A 9,961-nucleotide genomic window follows, 5' to 3' on the forward strand; every position below is an offset into this window, starting at 1 on the left:
CTCTGCTTTGGGCCTAGTTTACGCATGCAGAATGATACTAAGGAGGTAGAATGGTCCACACCACAGCTTGCTGTTACAAAGGCTCTGCAGATAGAAAACTATTATGGCAAGTAAATGTTTAGAGAATATTTCTCTCTTCTGTGCTACTTTTGTTTGTGTAGAGGTTTTTGGGTATGGAAGCTAGTTCACCTTACTTTGTGGCATGGGCACAGATACAATCCACTGTCTAAAAAAATTCTTCCACCACCCAAATTGTCATCAGCTTCCTGGATTTCTATCCACCCCTTTGCCCTTACCAATATACACATTCTCTGCAGCTTCCTGCGGCTTGGCTGGAGCCAACCTCTTGCTATGGCCTTCACTTGGAGGAACTTCATAAGTATACTGGTCGTTGTCCTCCTCCTCTTCTTCCTCCTCTTCCTCTGTATCAGTGTGAGCCTGAGGAATGTCAGGAACAAACTGGCTGATGCCCAGACTGACTGGCACTCATTTAATGTTGCAGGGATTCTTATCAATATTCCTCAAAAAGAAGATAAGTAATAGCTGCTAAACTTCCCTGAAGGCCTGCTAAACCTGAAATTACTGAACTTTCCAGTGTGCAACACAAGGGAAAAATTGAATGCATTCCAAGATGCACTGTACATGCACATAGTGTAAAACAATGCCATTCTTGGGGGATGGAGGGAGAAGAATCTGTCCAAAACATTTTTGAAGCAAAATGAGCCCATTATACAGCTAGGGCATTTCAAAGGAGGACAGTTTGTAACCATGGGAGGAACCAAATAATTTTGTGAATAGGCATGTAGAGGATGCCATTCCAGGAAACACCAGGAGAACTGAAACTAAGGTGCACTATTTTGAATCCAGTTGTGTCACAGTGTTAGTCTGCATATATTACATTTCCATTGCATCATTTTACAAAGCTTGGGGGGGGGGGGCTCAAGGTTTATTATGGGACAATGCAGCGCTAAAGTGAAACCATACTTCCTCACCGAGACTTCAGCCTAATATGTTTATTTACCACAATTAGGAGTCATGTGTCCACTAAGGGTAGTCCAAGCTGATGTATTACTACTACCATTGGTCAAGTGCTGCAAGTATGGCAGAAAAATTTCTTGAGGAGAGGAATGATTGACTCTTATTTTTGAATAATAAAAAAGGTAAAAGGTAGAGGTAGTCCCCTATGCAAGCACTGAGTCATTACTGACCCATGGGGGACATCGCATCACGATGTTTTCTCGGCAGACTTTTGTTACGGGGTGGTTTGCCATTGCCTTCCCCAGTCATCTACACTTTACCTCCAGCAAACTGGGTACTCAATTTTAGCGACCTCGAAATGATGGAAGGCTGTCAACCTTAAGCTGGCTACCTGAACCCAGCTTCCGTCTGTATCGAACTCAGGTCATGATGAATAGAGCTTGGGCTGCAGTACTGCAGCTTACCACTCTGCGCCACAGGGCTCTTCATTCTGGAATAATACCACAATGGATTCTGTTTCTGAAATCATTAATATGGCTTAAACATCTCACACATTGGCAATGAATGGGAATAGTACCTACAATTTTTTTTTTTTAATGACATCGAGATCTCCGTCTGATCTGAAATAATTACCATTCCTCTATTTATATTCACCAAGGTGCTTCACTCACATGCATATTCTGAAAGGGGGGGAAGAGATCCACCCACTTTCCACCCTAACAATCAGATATATAAGGATGGTAAAAGGTTCTTTTGAAGTAATTAATCTTCACTAAGTGATCTTGAAGTGCACCCTGAATCAGTAGGTGACACAGAATTAAAGAGGCTAGATTCATTGGGGAAGATGTTTAGGGACAATAGAAGCACCGGGAGGCTATGATATAGGAATCAGGGAGATGGTATCTGTGTGCTTAAGACAGCAATAATATAACACAGGAATAACATTGGGGACACGGTTAGGGGTTCAGATTACTTACCGTGTGTTCCAATTTCTCTGAAAACACAAATAGGGATTTGCATGAGTCATTCAATAATTCAAGAGTTCTGGGGGCCATTGCACCAGGGTTTTGCGATGGTGTAAGGGGATGCAGAAAGGTACTTTGATTTGGACACTGAAACCCTGAATCAATACTGAATGCCTGTCTCAGCTTCAGAAGAAGAGATGCATTAATCAAGAAGAAAAGGCAAGACCCAGTTTCTAAGTGTTTCCAAAATTGTCTACAAATTCTAAGTTCTAAAAATCGTTTCAAAAACTGTAGGTATCGGTGCTCAGTCCTTCTGTAAATTTGTGACTTATAATCCATTACATTTAGGGCCAAACTAGACATGATGATGACATCCTTCTGGTTGCCATGGGGAGGCTGCTGCCATTTTGAAGTGATTTAAAAATGCCACAGGGGCCCAATCCTGTTTCCCTCATGCTGACACATGCCCCCTCCAGCAGCTGTTTCAACACTCGAAAAGGCACGGGGAGGGGGAATTCTGTGCTGCTGACCCAGTCAGGACTGACCTCTTGCAGCATTTCAAAATAACTTTAAAATGGCAGTGACATTCTTGGGGTGGCCATGAGGACACCATTACATCTAGTTTGATGCTTAATCTTGAAAATGCCTTTCTGGTTGTGGCACTCTGTAGATTCTCAAAAGTACATTCCTTTATGATACTCAGCACACTCCAGGGCTCAAGCTTTGCAATGAAAGATTGCAGGGCACTGTCTTCTTGAGCTCTGGGAGAGAGAAATTGAACATGCATGGAGACACTTTTTCTCTGCCTTCCTATCCCTTCACTAAGCCCCAGGGCTTTTTTTCAGCTGGAACGGAGTTCCGGAACCTCTTGAAAATGGTCACATGGCTGGTGGCCCCGCCCCCTGATCTGCAGACAGAGGGGAGTTTTGATTGCCCCGGTGTGGAGGACAATCTTAACTCCCCTCTGTCTGGAGATCAGGGGGCGGGGCCACCGGCCATGTGGCCATTTTCTCCGAGGGCAAGCCACTGAGTTCCACCACCTCTTTTCCCAGAAAAAAGTCCTGCTAAGTCCTAACACTTCAAGCTGCTGTATCTTCTAGAGATTTGGACCAATTTATATTTACTCAAACAGCAAAACTTAGTGCCAAAGTTTTGCACAGAATTGTACCACTACAGGCTGCAGACGGGACAGCAGGCAGCATATCTGAATGCCTTTATCATAACTAAAAACTCCCTGCACATAAAAACAAAACCCTTACTTCTCAGGAAGAAGAGTTCAGCCTAACATTGTTTTTCCACATGTAGGTAGGATTGCCTCATGTGAGAGCATTTAAACATGCATTTAATAAATAAAACATAAATAATAAAACTCAAAAATAAATGATAAACACCCAGCAGTTTTGAGCAGGTAATTGAGTATAATTTTGGTGGCTCATTTCTCCAAAAGGGATAATGATTATTTTAAATTAAAACTGAGAGGATTGGATCTAGACTGTCTCTAAAAAAGATTGTTTATTGCAGCATGTCCTCTGCTCTATGGCCACAACCTTGGTCCTAGATGGCCGGTAGGTATGTACAGTCTTTGGCAACCACTGCATGCATTATGTTCACTTCTCAACAGTGAAGACTCAGCAGGAAGCCCTGGGGTTCTCCAAGAAAGCAGGTGTAGTAATATTTTCCCTAGGCTGGGTGGGTCCCTTTGTGTAATAGGATGGCAAGGCCCATATTGGTCACCAAACTGCCACAGAAAAGCCTCTAGTTAGAGGCAGGGCTTTTTTTCAGGGGGAACGCAGGGGAACGGAGTTCCGGAACCTCTTGAAAATGGTCACATGGCTGGTGGCCCCGCCCCCTAATCTCCAGACAGAGGGGAGTTTAGATTGCCCTCTGCGCCATGTGGTGCGGAGGGCAGTCTCAACTCCCCTCTGTCTGGAGATCAGGGGGCGGGGCCACCAGCCATGTGACCATTTTCTCTGAGGGCAACCAACTGAGTTCCACCACCTCTTTTCCCAGAAAAAAAGCCCTGGTTAGAGGAAAATAAGAACCATCATGGGCAGTCTACTTACCTGGCCGGTCTGGAGGAGACGGTGGGGCCTGAGACCTTTGCCAAATAAATAAATAATTAAAATTTTTAAAAGCTGTGGTTATGCTGTGTTCATCCATTTCCCCTTACAATGGGTATTGAAAAGTGGTATATTCTCCTTTGCATGGAGGTTTCCAGAAATGGTTGGAGAAGTATCTGGTGGAGGTGCTTTAAGCCAGTAGTTTTCAAAGTGTCTGCCTTCAGAGAAAAACTTTCCTGGCATCAGCTTAGGGTCTGAGGAGTGTCCAACAGCAGTCCATAAGCTGGCAATTCTTGCTAGGCGAGCCTGCCCTATCTCCTCATAGACTTCGGTCATTCCTAGATCCCCAGTGCTTATACCCATTTCCATGTTTATGAATTTTTAGCATCAGAAATGCGTAAATTGATTCAGAACAAATAAATGAGTGTCTTCTGACTCCTTAAAGAAGTAAATGCCTTATGACTCCTTAAAGTACAAGACTGGTATATTTTTGCTGCAACCAACAAAGTGCCTTACTATAAATTACAAACTCCACATGTCCCCACCACCACTATGCATCTGTCGGCCACATGTGCTCTGGGAATTCTATGCTCAGAACTTAATTCCAAGGCTTGTGCAGACTAAATGTAGAGTGGGAACAGAATATGAGGGGAGTATGGGATTAAGCCTCCCCCAGCACCATTTTCCTGACCTGAAACAGACATGGGGAGCCATTATAATGTCTAGGTTACCCAGATAACAACAACAACAACATTCTATTTATATACCACTCTTCAGGACAACTTAACACCCACTAAGAGCAGTTTACAAAGTATGTTATTATTATCCCCACAGCAAACACCCCATGAGATAGGTGGGGCCGAGAGAGCTCTGGGATAGCTGTGACTGACTCAAGGTCATCCAGTTGGCTTCAAGTGGAGGAGTAGGGAATCAAACCCAGTTCTCCAGATTAGAGCCCTGCCGCTCTTAATCACTACACCAAACTGGCCCTCATGAAGCAAATAGTGGTTCTCTGGGACCATTTCAGGGTGAGAAAACGGGGAGCGGGGGAAACACACGCTATTTTCCCCACATGCAGCAGTCTCAATCTGATTTGAGCCTCCATGCATTGGGAAGCAGGTTAAATCCTCAGATGTATTCCAGATCACTGAACTCTCGTATGGCTTGGCCCTAAGACAGTCTGTGTTACTGACTGTAGTGCAGACTGAGAGAAAATGCACTGCAGATGTTGTCTATTGTTGGGGAAGGGGCAAGTGTGACATTTACTTCCTCCCCTACCAGTCTGTAGTGCTATAGGGAAGTGTGTACAATACAAATCTTTGCCAGTGTGCACCTAGCAGGTGCAACCTCTAAAAGAATTAAATAGCAAGCAAGCAGAAGTCACAGAGAATCATGGAGAATTAAAGAATGAAATCTAAGTCTTCTCCACCCCAGTAATGGAATGTTTATTCATGCCTCATTAAGGCTTCTCACTGCTCAGCCCAAACATTTTATCTTAAATCTTGAGCAGTTTCAGACCTTGAAGTGAGACCTGAAAACAGCTTTCGCTTCTTTTAGAAAAACTGTTTTGTTGGTACAAAATAATTTATAGGGTTCCTCTTGCAATACTCTCCCCACCAAGATGCAGAGACTCCTCTTAAGAGTTTAATTTCTTTTATTAAAATAAATTCTAGAATTTTTTAATAAAGATATCAAAATATAAATGCTTTTTAAGATAAAACCTACAAAGATGGAAAAGATAAAGACAACAAGAATTAAAAGTTTCCTAACATTTTTCAATCAAATCTAAGTTTTAAAAGCTAAATTTCTCACCTAAATCTCCATGCGATTTCTTTCAGCCAAAACCCTGACCTGCTATCTGGGTTAGCACTTTTATATGGTATCTTATGCAGAAATCTAAGATCCTTTTCATGTGATTATAGATACATTGTGATTGGTTTGAAATTTAATTAATTATTCATATTTTCAATCATGTGACATTCTACCTAGCCAAAAAGTGACACTATGTCCAGCTGCAAGATAAGAGAGATAAATCAGCAAAGATGACAGGAAGAGTTAAGTGAGCAGACCATCACTGGACCATTCTACAATAAGAGAACATTTATCTGATACTGTCCACTATTTTTGACTGGCTGTCAAAGATGAAGGAGAATCTGTATAATTATACAACAGGCTAGAAAAAACTACAGAAAAGTTCATACACAGTTCACTAGAATACACAATGTGCTCTAATCCATATTTCCGTGACACCCCAACACCAGTTGGCCAGCAGTATGATTTGTGCAAATACTACTGTGGAAAGTCAGACTTCGCATAATCCTCTTGGGTGGCAACATCTGTCTATTAACTGTACTGTTTGGTAAACATTATCTGTTGAGCTAGTCTCCCCCACCCTCTGAACTTCTTGAACAACAAGATACCACCACAACAACCAGATATGAAAGTTTCCTACTGTTACTGGTATTTGTTAATTTTCTTGGATTAGTTATAACAACATTTATTAAAGACTGGGACTACTTGTTTCAGGTATTGATGAATGAAGATCTGACATTCTTAGTACAAAGACTGGCATTCACATTCCACTCAAATCCATTTTCATGCAGTCTTTTTTAAGGTACAAAGCACAAGACCTAATAGGAAGCAGCTACTCACAGGTTTTTCTTCCCAAATATGTTCTGCAAACAAACAAACCACCGAGGGAATTAGTAAGGCAGAGTTGAAATGAAGTCAAAACCATCCTTTATAATAATTGGTAAACCTGACAAATACTATCCGTACTGCATATACAAGCCAGTTTGCAATTGTCACACGATAGTTAGACTAAGAAAAGAAACCCAAGACGATGCTACATATATAAAACCAAGTGTGAATCTTAACAAAACAACTAGGGTCCTCAGCATCTGGGAGCAGTAATAATCCACAGTCCAACAGGATCCTCTATTACTTCCTTTACAGTCACATACTGAATGTGAATGTGTTTATTTGTGTTTTTTATACCCTGCCTTCTTCCTCAGTGGAGACCTAAAACAGCTCATATTGTTCTCATCTCCTCCACTTTATCCTCTAAACAACCTGTGTGGTCGGTTAGACTGAGAGTGTGTGAGTAGCCCAAGAAAGCTTCCATGGCAGATTGAGAATGGGGATTTGAACCCCACATCTCAGACCCTGGTCCAACCCTCTAACCACTACACCACACTGGTCACCAATGGGGAAACTATAATGCAGCTTTTAAGAACAAGCCCTAAACCAGCCTAGAAAAAGCCCTAAGCCTGCTATCTACCACTGACACTAGTTGGCCTTGATCATTACAGGTAGGAATTTTTTTTAAAAGGCTGCAATATGGTTCTTTACAGACTTCACAGAAATACATCAACATCCAGAGCTCCTTCCAGTATAAAACATCCCTCCCATACACGCTCCAACCATAATAATGATGGATATTTTGCTAGTCCTTAGCATTTAACAGCTGTGCTATGATACTGATCAAAGTTCTCTCTTAATATCCAGCTTTTTCAGTGCCCAGGCAGATAGAATATGCACTTTCCTGTGTAAAGCCAAATACTTTTTTTTGTACCTAGTATTCGTATAAATCAACAACTACAGAAAACAAGAATTTTTTGCATGGCTAGAGGACATTTTTCATCTTGCTGGGATCAAATTTGTCATGCTAGTCCCAATTGTACTCTTGTGCATTTATTTGTGAACTGCTGGAAAGAGCTCCGAAGTGAAGCATACATTTTAGAAGGAGCCACCAGCCAATCAATAGAACACAGGCTAGGATGGATCCTATCCCTACACATAGGTGTACATAACATAACCTCTTGCTAGCTATAACTTCCATCAGAAAGCTCTCTCTCTGATGCCATGTATTTCTTTTCAGGAGTGTTTGACCAAACCATAAAATAAGGGCAGAAAGCAGAAAGGTGACGGCCTTACCATCCTGGGAGAAGAAACACAGCTCTACCACCTTGGTGCCAGCTTCCATGCAAATGGCAACCTGGGAGTGTGGGCCAGGCACAAAACTCCACTGTATTTTAGATTTGCATATACCTTACTGTCTGATGAGTCAACCAGAAACAGCAGAAACTGAAAGGTGTGGAAAAGAGTATAGAGGAACACAAAGAGTCCATCATTGCCACTTTATACACCCCAGTCCCTTACAAACCACTCCAGAAACCTGGCAACTTATTCAGTTGTAAAAGTGGCAAAAACCAATTTTGCCTAACCCATCAATTCCATATGCTGAACAAGCAATTCTCTTTCAATACATAACATTCAGTACAAATATAATACTTGTCAAATTTACAAGGCTGATTATTGACAAAGTAAATGCATTGTGCTTAACGCACTTCACAGCACTGAGGGTTGGATCCTACCAGCTTTATTGTCGGCCCAAGAGAAGAGTAGTCCCTTCCCTGAGAAGGACAGAAGCCACAGTGAAGAAGGGACTCTGCTGAGATTGCCCCTTCTTGGTCCAGTGAAAAAGCTGTACGTAAACACTACAATTATTATACAGCAGAAAGGACAAAAATAGAAGAAACAGCAATAAGATGATGCCTTAAACCACTAAAAACATAAGCTGCAAATTCCCAGGTTAAACTGTCACCTCAGCTACATGAACTCTTTAGCGGCTTTCAGTAAGCCACTCAATCCAACCATATCATATAGGGATAACAGATAAATGTACAAAATCCAGCAAAGGAGTGATCCCCCCACCATACACCATGAAAGAGTATGCAAAAATAAGTATACATTAAGCTTGAGCAAATAATCAAAACTGTACTGTATTAAAAAAATAGTGAAATGTATTTCACTAAGCGTCCAGAAGAATAAGCGTCCAAAGCCTTGCCTTCTAAAAAAACCCAAAGAAAACATGTGCCTAAAAGTATCCAGAGAACAAGTTCAGTCACTTCAGATTTCTATTAGGAGGCTAGGAGGATGGCAAGAGGTGGCTGGGCACTCGTTTATCATGCCTAGAGGACCCCTTCTTCTCCAGCCTCAATTATTCACTGGACTGGATAGTGAACACATGAGGACTTGATACAAACTGTGGGCACAATCAATTTGTCCATATGATCAGATGTACCCTCAATGCCAACCCAAACAAATCAGCTTAGAGAATCCAATGGCATTTTCATATTATCTCAGTGCATGTAATGTCCAACTTTCCAATTTGAAGACTGGCTAAAGCTCCAGCTTCAGTATCTTCCAAAAATGCTATAACTCCTGGCCTTTTGCGCTCAAGTAGTTACAGCAATGGTGGCTAGAAATATTGTTGGCATTTTCATTTTTGTAGGGATGCAGTGGACCTTTAGATCAGTTATGTTTACAGAATTTCATTTTCCCTTGTCTGTTCCTCCCATTAATCTGTTGTTTCTACCCACTGTTGACATTTATATTACAAACAAGCTCCTGGAGGCAGAGAGATGGAGCGGGGGGGGGGGGGGGGGTTGTTGGCTTACTGTAGTATATAAACCATTATGTATTTTGCTGCACAATCATTTTATAATGCTTTTGAAATCATGCTGTTGTAATCCTCAGTGTTAAAGGGAATAGGGAACCAAGGGAAAAAATTGATCTGAAAACCCCTTTTGGAGTACAACAGTCTGAAGTTTAACACAGATTTAGCCAATCAGTGCCCCGTACCCCGTCATCTTAGCATGCAACATAATGTGAATGTAGAGAGACACCCTATTATTAAGATGCTGAGGAATTTTAATAGCAATCACTAAGGAACATACATTGAAATGTAGCTCAGAAATAGGAGAGTCTGTATTTTGTGAGCCGAGTTCTCTTCTCTATATTCTTCAAACCTTGTCAAACATATCCCTGTTTTCCAAACTACACACAGTCACTTGGGTAGTGCTTGCAGATAATAGTTCTACCAGTTGTTTCTTCCCAGTGCATGCTAATATTAATTCTTTACTTTTCCTCGCAAGCCAGTTAAACATGGCAGTC

This window comes from Eublepharis macularius, chromosome 14 (assembly GCF_028583425.1).
Source record: "Eublepharis macularius isolate TG4126 chromosome 14, MPM_Emac_v1.0, whole genome shotgun sequence".
In the NCBI taxonomy this organism is placed as follows: Eukaryota; Metazoa; Chordata; class Lepidosauria; order Squamata; family Eublepharidae; genus Eublepharis; species Eublepharis macularius.